Below are 14,417 nucleotides of genomic sequence, written 5' to 3'. Positions count from 1 at the left end.
AACGAAGCACAAGAGAATTAATTGAGTGACTAACCAATGCAACCCAAGAAACAAGAATTAGACCAATAAACAAAACAACTGACAAAACTTATAGAAGAGGGAAAATAAAGCTCTCCGAGCTAACGGGGTAATGAGTTCACACAGTATATTTTAAAGATGTATTTGTCACATCAACTCAAACCATAGCTGTTTTGTGGAACACTTCTTATGACAAACATCTGACTGATCAGACAGTTTACCTGTGATTATGGAGTGCTTGATTTGATGCAGACTTGACAGAGTGTCAGTACTGCACCTGATCGTGTCTGAATGATCATGGAAGGTAAAATAATGATCACAACTATTACATAATTTTAATTGTGAATACCAAGCCAGTAAAAAAAACGCCCAAAGTAGCGCAATTATGTCCCAAATATAAAAATGTAATTTTCATCCCTAAAATACATATTTTACAGTCACTGTTATGCACATTTATCATAAACACAGCTCAAATGCTTCCTACTAGTGTGGCCCAAAACATTTAGCACAGTTTTATTACAGGTAGAATGCAAAATGTTTCAGTACAAGCATTTCAACCAAATGTAATTTATGCAATATTTCAAACCTTTAACCCACTGGGGAAAATCAACCCATGGCAACAGTTTAAAAGCAGCCCAATTTCGTGGAAAAAAACAACAACAACCCTGCATCCAACACGAGCTGCAGAAGTCAGATTTGACAGATCACGGGTCAAAAGTAAGGAGAGATAACTGACAAGATGTTGGAGGATTTGCTCAACAGATCCTGAGCTCATTGAAAATATCTTATATCGTAAGATGTGCTCCCTTTACACAGTGCACACGCGATCGCGAAAATTATATACAATATTAGAATGTTTGCGGGAGCAAATGGGAGCATGCGGTAATGGTCAGAAATTCAGCGAGAGCGGGATCAACAAGCCTCGCGCTATCACGCAGCGGCGCAGTCAGTCAGTGAGCGCCGTAACAGATGACGTCAAATCTTGCAGGATTTCATAAATAAACAACACAGAACCCCACTATTCGGACAAATATACATAATGAAAAGATGATACAAAATTAAATACCTTGGAAAATGGCATTTAAGACTTAATACTTTTTAAGGGCCTTAATTTTCTCTAAATTGATTTATCAACTTTTAATACTTTTTTAGACCCCGCGGACACCCTGGAGAAAGAGGTGGGATATGGGATATGGAAGAGACCAACTTAACGTTGGTCGATTTGTGACGCGGTTCTAAATTCTGAACAAATAGTCTGGGGTGAATGGAGAAGGGAGTTTTGAATTATGTACGTAAGTGCAAGTCTAGTTGCATACAAATTTACACTGTCCCGTTCATTCCATATGTTCAACATTCCTCACCTGAAAGCAGCCTTGTTTTGCTCCAGCTGCACCAGGTCCAGTGTGTTACCCTGAATGGGGTTGATCATGCGTACTAGTGAGGTCCACTGCCCAGAGCCTGCTTTAGGTGCCCCAAAGATGGCTTCTGGCAGGTTCTCGTTCAAGAAAGATGCTGCCATTTCTGCAGCCAGCTCTCTTTCATCCTCTCCCGCTGCCTCCACCATTTCCTGTAGAGCAGACAAAAGAATTTTAGTATTTATGATACACTATGACTAAAAATATGCGTACATCAATGTGCTTGTTTTGCATTTAACTTTCAAGCAATTGTCATTATTAATTGGTTGCTAACAGGCATAGCACTGTAAGTTGGAAAATGGCTGTTGGCATTTGCTACCATTCAGACATGAGCATCAGTGAGTTCAGGCTCTGGTCAAGGTCACCGAGTCTGAATTCATCCCAAAGGAGTTGTGGGGTTCAAGTCTGGGCTTGTGGAGGTCAGTCAAGTTCTTCCACCCCAGAACCACTAAATCATTTTGTGCACAGGGGCATTGTCATGCTGGAATAGACTTGCGCCCTCCACAAACTGTTGCCACAAAGTTGGAAGCACAAATTTCTCAAGAATTTCATTGTATGTAGTAGCATTACGATTCATCTTTACTGGTATTAAAGGACCAAACCAAACCCCCTAATTATAAGTGGCCGCCCGCAAACCTTTGGCCACATAGTGTATATAAGAATCTTTTTGGAACAATATGAAGATAAACAAGAGAACTTTATGTTAAGCAATACATTCAGAAGCAGCCTTTTTACACCGCAGTTGCGGACTGTTTATTCTTACTAGATACACTCAACTGTTGAAAGAACGGCATCAATATGATTTATCTTTGAGGGACCACCACAGTAACCACTGCTTGCACATTTCACAGTGCTTGTCACTTTTATGGCTCGTCAACATGGAATTACCCTTGCAAACATGCGCTGTGATGAGGCAGCCACAAAACAGACATGACGGACAACTTCTGACAAGAAAGCAATGAAATTCTGTCTCAGTGATTACATTGGGAAAACGAGTGTGTGAGTCAGACGGAAGAAAGAGAGAGAGGGAATGATAAACGGAGATAAGGGAAAAAAATTTAGAAGAGATGAAGACAAAAAAAAAAGCATTGTTTCTTAACAGCACCCTGTGAAGGCCAGGTTCACTGACTTCAGCCATCTGTTGCTTGCGCTGGGCTTTGGTGGCTTCAGCGTAGGCGTTGTGGTGTGTTTCGATTAGGATCAGGTTATTTGTCTCTGGGTGGATGACAAATTTGCGAGGCGTGTACTGCAGTGGGAAAGCCACCTGGTTGAAGATGGCACCCAGTTTCTCAAGAGCTAAAATCCTAAGGGAGATGGTAAGAGAGGCATGCAGTGAATTTAAAGGCAGAGTAAAAAGTTTAGACATCAGTTAAAGGTTGGATTAGGTATGAAATCTGGGAAGTCAAAACCTCCTGTTTCCTGGCTATAATTTGGCAGATTCAGGCTTGTGTTGATAAAATGCCAGCTGACCTGGATGGCAGTGATTTTTGTTTTAATCACAAAATAAAAAGGTCACTAGCTACAAAAGGGAAACTAGTACAGACCTCCAAAACAAACAGGAAATGTTTTACCAATTTTACAGTGAGTCCAACCTTTTCCCATATCACTACATGACTAATCAAAACAAATAATTCTGTCCAAAATATGTCATGCAGCAGCCAGCAAAACCATTTAAGTAAGAGAGGTCCACACTTCTGAGAGTTGCTAAACACCCTCAAACTAAAGCAAACATTTTTTAGGTTAATCTCTGTCAAGCAGCATACAGGTCATATTTTATCCTAAAATGTAAAAAGGAAGGGTGGAAGGATGGAAACTTTAGGGCCAAGATTTGCTTCATTCAAGCCCATTTATCAATCATTTAACTTAATCATCTTCTAAATCTATGCATATCAGATCACTGTTCAAGTAGAAAATTATAAATAATCACATATTAAAGCACTACTGGAACTGAAATATATGAAGCATAATGGGCGATATATTGCGTCACCAAAAATGATTGAGGTCATGTACATATATTGCGCGATAAGTCGATATATTGATTATTGCGACAGGCCTAATGAAGCCAACCACAATATGCTTGACATTAATGTTCTCACAAACTTGTGAAGTTCTACAAAGTTCATATTATGGACTGAATACACAATGTGTGTGCGTTTACCTCAGTGTGTTGGTGGAAATGGCAACAATACCCTCAGGACACTGTTCAGAAGCGAACCCTGATGCATACTCTAAGGTTTCATATGACAATGGAGTCAGGTGGAAACGGGACTGGTATGAGTAACTCTGCCAGGAACGACTAGACATGGCCAGAACCTGCACAGTTAAAGGTCATGTAATGAGGTCAGCAAATTGGCAAGCTTTGCGACATTGCAAAAGACATAAAATGTAAAGGTGACTCACAGTGTCTTGGGCCTGCATCCGGACTCTGAAAAGCTTGACGGGACGAGAGCCGAGATACCGAGTTCGAGTATCAGACAGGTCTCCAGTCACTGGATCCAAAACAGTACGCAGTAACACTCCATTCTACAAACAAAGAGGTGATAACGGTAAGAAGCAAGCAATGGACTGTCCAGTAAAGTCATGTCATCAAGTAACAGGACAGTTACACTCAAGCTAAAAGTTTGACCTCGTAACTTGAAGTGATCTTGCAGCTTTTGCTTGCTAACTGTAAAGGGTGCCACATTTACCTTTTTAGGTTGCAGAAGTGAGCTCACTAGTGTGCTTTCTTTATACACATTTTTGCCTATCCAGCTATTACCTAATGCTGTAGACTTGGAGGGCCCAAGAGCTGAAGGTTCCATTAACTGTCTCCTCACCCATTAAAGTTGCGATGCACTGTGTGTAAGCTATTGTGCAGCAATTGCCCCATTGTAAAAACAAAAATGCACTGCATGATCAAACATTTAGGTGAGATAATTATATATTTTTGAAAAATGTGAAAAAAATCCCCCCCACCCTTCAAATAAAAAAATCCCCCCCTACAAGAGTCATCTAAGAGAGGAATTCCACCCATTTTCAAAAATTTAATTTAGGCCCTGAGTGAATGTCTGTAAAAATCCTGATTGGAGCATCACTAAAATTAATTCTACATAATAAAATGAAGGCTTTAAAAAGACCGGTATCAGTGATCATATCGGCAGATACTGCTTCCTGTGATCGACAATTGGTGATCACCTCCCAAAATCCTGATCGGAGCACAACAGGATGCATGCCTTTCTATGTTATCATCCAAAGCAAGCACAAGAGTTTCTTACCTGCAGGCCAATGTTGAGGTACAGGAAGCCAATGGTGCCTTTTTCTCCTAGCTCATCCTGTTTTTCCACTCTGCCCATCTCCACAATACAGAGACTCTGGCTGGGTGGGAAGAGCCTGCATACTCAACGGCTGCAGACAGTCCTGTGCGACAAAGCGATTACACATTTCACACCAAGGACTGTTACAGTAAAGTGTTCAGCGGGCACAGTGACTAGAATCCTTGTTTTAATGCCTAAATCAGCTAACCAATGAAAGAAGAGCATCTTACGGATGGATCCAGGGAGATTATGCGGACGGTGTTGTCCACCAACCCAACAGCCAGGAAACGGGAACGCTGTTCACCAGGGGGCACATTTGCCAAACTCATGCACACCACACCCGCAGACATCTCCTTCCTCTCAGTGTATTCACTCAGCTGCCCGGACTGTTAAGAAAAAGCGAAAACTTAATGGAAAGACAAACATTCAAACAAAAGATGAAAATTCACGTGACAACATAAAAGAAAAAGTATGTCCGCCAACATACTGGGTCCATCTCGAAGAAGACCAGTTCTCCTCCAGTCAAAGCAATGACCACCTGTGGGTAACAATTTGGTCACCCACATTCTTCAAAATATCTTTTTGTGTTCAGTAGAAGAAAGAAACTCCGGTTTGGAATAACCTGTAAAAGACAGTTTTCAGTTTTGGGTGAACTATCCCTTTAACAAGGAAAGAGAAAAGGTTCAATGGGATATTGTGCATGCATGTAGGTCAGAGAGATGTCGCTCACTTGTACAAGTGCATCTTCCCCAAGCAACGAGCAGAACAGGGTGGGTGTTGTGCCCAAGAAACCAGAGTCTGTCACTTCTTCCACAGTCTCTCCGATAGAAAGCACCAGGGTGGCGTTAACGAAAGACACGATGATGTAGGCATCAAACTCATCTGTGAAAAGGAAACCCACAATTCTCTGGTTGGAAACTTTTGCCAAGTGTGGGCAAATTTGAAACCATAAAAGGAAACCAAAACTTAAAGATGACAAAATAGGTGAAATTCAATAAAATGTTTAATCACTTGTTCAATGAATGTTATGTGCGTGCCCTTCAAAACATAAAATTTGTTCTTTTGCGAGTTGAGAACATTAAAAAGGGTTCACCCAAAAATGAAAATTCTGTCAGCATTTACTCAACCCTAATGTCATTCCAAGCCCATAAGACACTTATTCATGGGTGAGTAAATGACATTCTTCATTATGCATTTTTACGCATTTAACTATCCCTTTAAAATCTCTTCTGTAACGGTATATAAACAACCTGCAGTGAATGAACAAGCTCCTATTGAGAATGAAACCATAATTCACTGTTTGCTTACCTCTCACAAGACTGCACAGTCAAAATGAAACTGATTCCCTCAAACACTACAGTACAGACCACAATATAAACCCTTGCTAAGCTCAGGCTGCATGCACAGGACAAAAAAATCTCATAGCAAATCACATGATTTCAGAGAAATATCTGGCAGACAGTGACATTTTCTGAAAGCCCAACCTACACTGTGCATGCCCAGCAAATTGTCCTTGTATGCTGTTGATCTAGTAGAATATGACTTGGTGAAAAGCTCTTACAAGCGAGAGTATTGTGCAAAACTGAATTTATGCATAAAGTGGAGAATCTAGAATGTACTTGTCTATGCATGCGAGCACTTCAATCTTTTACAAAAAGCACCAAGGAATCAGCTAGTGTGGTCCTGCATGACTCTTGAGAAGCCAATATATGGCATGATTGCATATCTTGATGCAGTTAGTCAAAACCATAAAAGGTTTAAACGCATTCCTACGTTTCCTTCCTGTGAAGAAAATGACTTTGCAATAGTGACGTATCTAAATACTTTTTTTCTCTCCTAAGAAATGCTTGCTGAATAACTTCAAACATGTCTACATAGTTCATGTGCATGCACACACACTATATGAATGGGTCTTTTACCTTCTACATGTCTCCTGACAGTCCACACAGCATTGGGGTTACCGGGCAGTTCAGAAACAGCCATTTCTGAAACCTGAAATGACCAGAGGTGTAAAGTATTGGAGTAAATGTAATTAGTTACTGTACTTGAGTATCTTTTTGGATACTTTGTAGTTGTACTGAGTATCAAAGATATTAGCAACTTTTACTCTTTACTTCACTACATTTTTGGTGACTGGCATGTCTCTTTGACTAGTGCATTTTTGAGCCTATATTTAGTATAAGTAAAATACTTAAATACTGTTAAAATCAGATACTCTAAGACTTTTACTCAAGTTGTTTTGGAATTGGTGACTTGTAACGTGTAGTGGAGTAATTTTCACTGTAAGGTATCTGTACTTTTACTCAAGTATGGTTTTTAGGTACTCTTTACTCCTCTGGAAATGACATGCATTCTTTAACACATCAAAATATAAATAGTCTCTGGAAAAACCTAGAATCTAAACCATAAAACCGCATACGTTGCGAAGGACTTGCTGTTAATGCAGTGGGTGTCAAATTTCCATTTTGCAAGCATGCTGTGAAAGCTGCCATGGAAATGTCACACCTAGCAACACAAACCTCCAGTCCGTGTCTCAAAACTCTCAGTGTAGATCTGGGTCCTCTGCCACATGCCACATACAGCTGCGGGGTGTCTTCATTAGCCAAATCAGCAACCTGCAGTACAGTTAAAAAATAAATAAATAAAACTGTCTGTGGGTTCACCACTCCTTACAGAGGCATTTTGGATTCATTTTCTTCATTACATAAGAGAACTGATGGTACAAAGAGAAAAAAAAAAAAAAAGTCTTAAGTGTTTATACACTCGACTACCCATACTGATGTCTGACTAAACACTCAGAAATTTGGTAACTACAAAACAAGCTGTTCAATACTGCACAGTCATCCAAGCAGTGACTCATTCCCAAACATCTGCTCTCATGCCAACTTGTAATCCCACTTCCCGTCAGTAAATCCCAGCTTGAGAGTGAACATAACATTTTGAATTTATTTAACTTCACTGCAATACACACATTTACACACCTGGCAGGACATGGGAGAAAGATTTTCTTGCTCGTCGACCAGCACAAGGTTCTTAAGAGGTCGAGGTTGGAAAAAGAATGTGTCTCCCTCCTCCAGAGGCACGGCAGAGGAAAACTCGGGTTCGTCATCATCATCACCCAAGTGGGCAATCTGATACAGGTAGCTGACAAACAAAAATGTTTTAGATTCACACTTCCAAAGCTGTTCAACACAATGTATTCTACAGTGCAGATTAATGAAAAGCTTCAGGTTAAAAAGAACATGAGAGAAGTATGGTTACATTGACACTGTGTAGGTTTCAGGTAACTGAAACTACTGCTCCCACATTCCTCCCTCTTATTATCAGCTTCTGTAATCTAGTTATTGCACTGAAACTTGGGAAATGCCACCAAATAAGAGGTATTCAGTTATTTTTAGTTGAATGAAAGAATGTACAACATAGAACAGGAACTTACTGGTTTCCAAACTCTGAAGAAACAAATAAGAAGCCAGTCTTCAAAACACACATGGCTGTAGCCACTGGGATGGTATCAAAATACTTCATCCTGATCTCTGTCACCTAAAATATGAATACATATTTAATCCAGACAGATAGCATATCAATTTCCAGCATTTTCCTCTCATGTGTGTATTCTGATACCAGCTCTCTCTCTAGCTCACTAGAAGCACCCAATGTTATATTACAGCATTCACTTTATTTCCTTGTGAGTTTCATTAATAAAACCACTATGCTATGCTGCATTCCATTCAAAGTCAGTTATTGTAGTGTATTTATGCAGGCGTGCAATTTTCAGCAGAGGTTTTAACAGCATTTCACACACCTTTCTCTGCAAACATCTGCTTAACAGGTATAAGGTAGGAAAAAATTTCAATGCATTTTATTTGCATAAAAGTAAATATTTAGCATCAACTGTGTTCGGGTAAGGTCATACACCCACATTTCTTCAAAGCCTAGGTTGAAAGTTTCCAAGTTGCAAGCACAACTTCAAGGAGTTTTTAATTGCACATTTTCAAGTAGGAAATTCAGACTTTCTGTGCTGAATTGAATACAACAGTATCTTAATGTAATTATACTTTGCTTCAACACCTCTGTACGTCCATGAAAAACATACAGATGATAAAGTTAGGTCTCTAGTTGTGTGCTCACCATCTCCTCATCAGTTTCCAGAGTAACCTTAAAAATGTCTCCCTGTTCTGTCTGGGCTAGAAAGAAAAACATGGATTTGGTCTTGTGGGTGGCAGAGCAGACAAAGATCATGCCTCGCTCAGGATCATCCAGGTCATTCTGAAAGAGAAAAGCGCTGTGGTCACATCTGTTTAATTTTTTCTGTAAACACAATGACAGAACTAAACCATATGAGGTCAAAAACAATTATTATGATCAGAGATCTTTATGTGTCTCCAGTTAAATAGTCAGAGAAGAGACATGAAAAGCTCATCATTTCAATACTAATAGCTGTTTAGACATTTCAAGGTGTTTATTGTGCTCAAATAGAGGAACGCAAAGAGGAAGACCACACAAACTCACCCTTCTGCGTGGGATCGGGCAACGGATGTCCGGCTGGTCCTCAAAGTTTTTGTAGTTGAGGTTTTGTAGTTCTCAGAGCAAATGAGCACACCGCTGGGACCATCCGAACCACCAGCAACTACGACACAGGGTAAAAGGTCAGACTAACACAAACTCATAAAACATTTAGCTACATTCTTCTCCTTTAAAAGCAAAACTGAATCCATGAAGATCAGATATCAAAACAATCTCTTCACCAAACAGTCAGAGAAGAGACATGAAGATATTCATCATTTCTGACAACGCTTACGCAACAGAAAAAAATACTCGTAATCTACAATACTGTTCAATAGTTTGGGGTCTGTAAAATGTTTACTATTTTTGAAAGAACTATCTTTATGCTCACCAAGGCTGCATTTAATTGATAAAAATAAAAAAAGTAATATTGTGAAATATTACTACAACTTCAAATGTTTTCTATTTCAAAAATTTTCTAGTTTTCTATTTTCTTTTTCAAAATTTAATTTGTTCCTGTGATGGCAAAGCTAAATTTATAGCAGCCATTACTTCAGTCTTCAGTGTCACATGATTCATTAAAAAAAAATCATTCTAATATGAAAATTTTGTGCTCAATGTTGAAAATAGTTGTGCTCTTTAATATTTTTTGTGAAAACCGTGATACACTTTTTTTTCCAGGACTCGAGATGAATAAAAAGTTTAAAAGAACAGCATTATTATAAATGTCTGTTCTGTCACTATCATTCAATTTAATAACACATCTTTGCTAAATAAAAGTAATTTCTTCCAAAAAATCTCACTGACCCCAAACTTAAGTAAATTTAGATTCACACTTTTTTTTTTTTACTTATCTTGAAAGCAATTATGTTGAAATAAGTGTTAAATAACAAATTTGGTCTGCTAAAGGTATTGCAACACAGACTAGCTTGTGAATCCCTATCTAGCATTTTGAAATCTGACACCCTGACATTTTAAAAAGGTCAGAACCTGTGATGAGGAAGTTGCCGTGTTCCACCAGTGCTTCGCTGTACTTGCGCACCACGTGGTTGAGGCCCAGGTCCAACTCATAGAAGGTCAGAGTCTGCTGTGTGTTTGCCGCAGGCTCTCCAGTGGGATCGTTATCTGCCTCCTCCAAAACCATTTATAACTACGGGTTACAGACATGTCACCTGACTGCATAGATGGAGGGTGAACCAACTCCAGGGTAAGGCTAAAAGCAGCCAAATGTATTAAACATCATAAACCCGTCTTTTTAGGCAAGAACCAGACAGGTGTCATGTAGGCTAAAAAAATGTTTAATGGGACTGAATTTGTATTTAACGTGATTATAATTTAATAAAAATGTTAGAAATTGATAATTATATAAAGTTTCCTTTCCACTGTTATTAAAACAGCGAATAAATTATATATAGAAAGTGACATCATCACTAACATTGATCTATATCGAGTTTAAGCACTCTCAAAAAAACAAAGCTATCGTTATAATCACTGAAGCTGTACACTGTTAAATGAATCTCTTACTTACATTGTATGTACATCTGCGCTTTGTTGTTTATGATGAGAGAATTCGCAAGAGTCCGGAACGCGCGCACTCAACAAATCTGATGAGTTTGAACGATGACTCATCTGAACGCTTCTGATTGGCCATTGCATTCCTAAGCTCAACAGATATGTGTGTGATTGGTTAAAATGCGCAACACTGTAAAAACGCCTAAAATGAAATACGGTGGCAACATGACCAGATCTTAATTTAATGCTGCAATCGACACTGTCTGTTCATATTCACTTTGTTAACAACAGACGTAATAGATTTAATTTGTTTGTGCAGGGGCATTTTTGTCCAATTTAGTGGCATTTTTGCCCCAAGTCCCCGTGGCCAGGCTAAGCCTTCCCCAGCCTTACACACGCTCCGCCTATGCTTGACTGATTGTATTTGTAAAAGCAGGATGAAAAAGTATCATGGTATTGGTTACATGCAAAAACACCCCAATTTACAAAGAACCGCTGTTCCGTATTCAGCTAGCTGCTTGCGTTTACATTCTAGGCAAGTGTTTCTCAACCAGGGGTCCGTGGACGTAAGGCCAGGGGGTCCATATAAAGTATGAATTTTTGTATATTTTGACATGACATGTTCCCATGAAAGAAAAATCCAATATAGCTGATGATATGGCCAAATACTGGACAAGTCAGCTAACTTGAATTATACTTGACTGTATTTGGTCCTCACAAAGACACACAAATGATACATAGATGAGTCAATTTTGTTCTGGGGGTCCTTGAGGATGGTTCTGAATTGGATTGGGGTCCGGTACGCCAAAAGGTTGAGATTCACTGTTCTAGGCAACTTGGCATTGGTCAGGCCACTAATGTGAACTTTATTCCCCCATTAGTTTAGTGGTTCAACCTTTTTGACTCAAAGGACCACCACTGTCCAAACAAAATATTCGAAGGCCCCCCATATGTAGGCAATAGATATTTCTGGTATTTCTGCTGTAATTATGACAACGCTACTTTAAAACTGGGAGTTTGAAATTTAATTAAATCACATTTTGTGATTCCACAAGTTTTAGGAACTGCAGGTTCTTCAATATTCAACATCTGGTCTTAATTTTCATCTTGATTTTGTTTAGCACTTTAATTTAGATTAGATTTAATATATTATAAATGCATTATTTTAACTACTTTTAAGTCATCCTGCAGTCCCCTTGGGAAGATTGCTCAGTTCCTGGCCTTTTGGTTGAAAACAAGTGCACTTGAACAGTGGTTCTCAATTCCAGTCCTCGCATTCCACCACTCTGCATATTTTGCATGCATCTCATCACTTCATATTTAAGTTTGTTCTATTCGACCGTAAGTGCCCTGTGAAGTGGACATCACAGGATATTCCGCCATGATTCTAGTTCGAAGGGAGCATATATAGCGGCATTCTCGCCCTGTCAAAATTACCGTAGGCTCAAGCTGACAACACGTGATGTTCTACTCTGAGATGCTCACGCCCACGGACTCTGAATTAGGGTTGGGCCGATAGACGATGCCATCGTCCATCGCCGATGGCTGACAGACATCGTGATCCCCCCCCCTGCAATTCGCCGCATCCCAATTCCGTGTTCAGAAAGGAAATTAAGTGTACTACAGAACCCCTAAAGAGAATAAATAGCCTACGAGATGGGAGGATAAAAAAAATATTTCAATACTTTCTCTCGCAATTATATCGTTGGGTAATTGTACCTAATGTAACAGTCTACCGCTAGCAAGCGGCTAACCATGACCCTTTAGTGGCTCCATAGAATGTGTTATTTGTTTTCCGTGCCTTTCTGCATACGAATAAAAAAGTCAGTTAAAAAAGTGTTTTAAACCATTCACGCGCATTCGGAGCTGCGCACATTCATTCAAAGCGCGCACAGAGAGCCGCGTTTCAGACAATGCGCGTACATAGAATTGATTCCTCTTTCGCATATCCTTGCATCTGAATGAACACATACACGCAAAATTATCTCAAAATAACTGTCTCGGCAAGTATTATCGTAAACGCAGTCGGTTATGTCTTAAGTAAACGTAAACAGTGGTGAAAGAAATCTCAAGTGCATCATAAAGTTTAAGCTAAGGCAATAGGAAGTAGTTTAGACCAGTGCGCGTTCTTTCACTGCATGATTCAGTTGATTAAAATGCATTTTAAAATGATCACAATTCAAGATATGGGGGCAGAAATGTATATTTATATCATTTCATATAGTTAATCACTATGATGCGAAGACTGACTTTTTTTTCCACCAAAAAGCAGCATGATTACAAATGTGATATTGATTTTATACAGCAGTTCAATAAACAAGAATTTAATATTAAAACACTTACATTTTAGACACAATATTGACTGTTTTTGCTCTATTTCGCCAACACATACAGTACAATTCCAATTTGCGTTTCTCAGCAACAGCAACATGACGCTGTTTTGTTCCTGAATGAATCAACCGTTTAAATGATTCGGTTCAATCGCAATGACTCACTTATTAACAGTGACGTGCTGCCACCTACTGACAGTTTTAATTTCACATTTAAAGTATAATTTCATTTTTTTTTTTTTTTATAACTTCAAATATCAGTATTCAACATTTTATGTTTAAAATATCAAAACGGTATTAATGCATTTGTAATAGCGAAACACTCCAACGCAGCTCCATTCTTCGCGAAAGGTGGATAAAAAAAGCGCACAGGAAACAAAATCCTCGAAAAATGATATCCGACCTGCCAAATGCTGGCCAAATCACAGAGATGCCGATTCGCACAGGACTAATATTATCACAGGACCTCGGTGTTCGGCGAAATATGGTAGGTCATTTGCGGGGGAATTTTTACTTTACAAATTAGTATACAGACATGGCCGATTTGCACGGGATTAAGATCACAGACAACCTCCGCAATTATTACAAATGACTGGAGGTCACCAGGTAATACTAATCCCGTGCGAATAGGGCTTTAGAGTAAGGGAAGCACAACTCGGGAAATGAGAGCATACGAGGAGCATGTGAATGCTATGTATATTTATTTTAAATATTTTTAATGTTATCCAAAATTTTTTTAATGTTTTCCATCTTTTTTTTTTTTTAAGTATCGGTTCAGGCACCGGTACCGTTTTAAAAGTATCGATTTGGCACCGGTATCGTAAAAAACCCAATCGATACCCAACCCTAGTGAACTGCTATCCTAACGCATGTCAAATTACTATAACTTTATACTTTACTACATAGTCTATAGTTTTACCTATCATAACAGCTCTGCCCTTTGGGTCCACAGCGAGGAACTGCCCTGGCACAATACGTCTGCAGCCACTCTTGCCGAACGTCTCCTGGTGTATCTTTTCAAACATGTTCTTGGAAGGATGGTACTCCAAGATCCCAATACGGCCAGAGTCACTTCCAACCACAACATAGTCTATTACAAGATGAGAGAAGAGATCCATATTAAGAATTCAAATCTCTTTATATGAACTACGCAAAACAACAATTAGAACCAAGTTGCTCACCTTTAGTTCCACCTGTCAACCTGAAGGCCATGAGGGATCGGATGACACCAAACACCTCCATAGTAAGCAGCGTGTGGACCTTACCAGTGTTGGCATCAGGACGCAGCAGTTCCAGAATTTTCCCACTGGAAACAACAATCTCCCGCAGCTTAGTTCCTGGTAAAA

General features: G+C 39.2%; 1 pseudogene; it reads right to left on the bottom strand.

Moving 5' to 3' along the window:
- LOC107742892 (splicing factor 3B subunit 3-like) overlaps window positions 1–14,417 on the bottom strand; it is a 35,448-nt pseudogene that overhangs the window by 20,040 nt on the left and 991 nt on the right.

Source organism: Sinocyclocheilus rhinocerous, unplaced genomic scaffold (genome assembly GCF_001515625.1).
Source record: "Sinocyclocheilus rhinocerous isolate Xijiao unplaced genomic scaffold, SAMN03320098_v1.1 scaffold1008, whole genome shotgun sequence".
Lineage (NCBI taxonomy): Eukaryota > Metazoa > Chordata > Actinopteri > Cypriniformes > Cyprinidae > Sinocyclocheilus > Sinocyclocheilus rhinocerous.
Note: the sequence above shows the minus strand (reverse complement) of the source record. Positions and strands in the feature narration are given on the sequence as shown.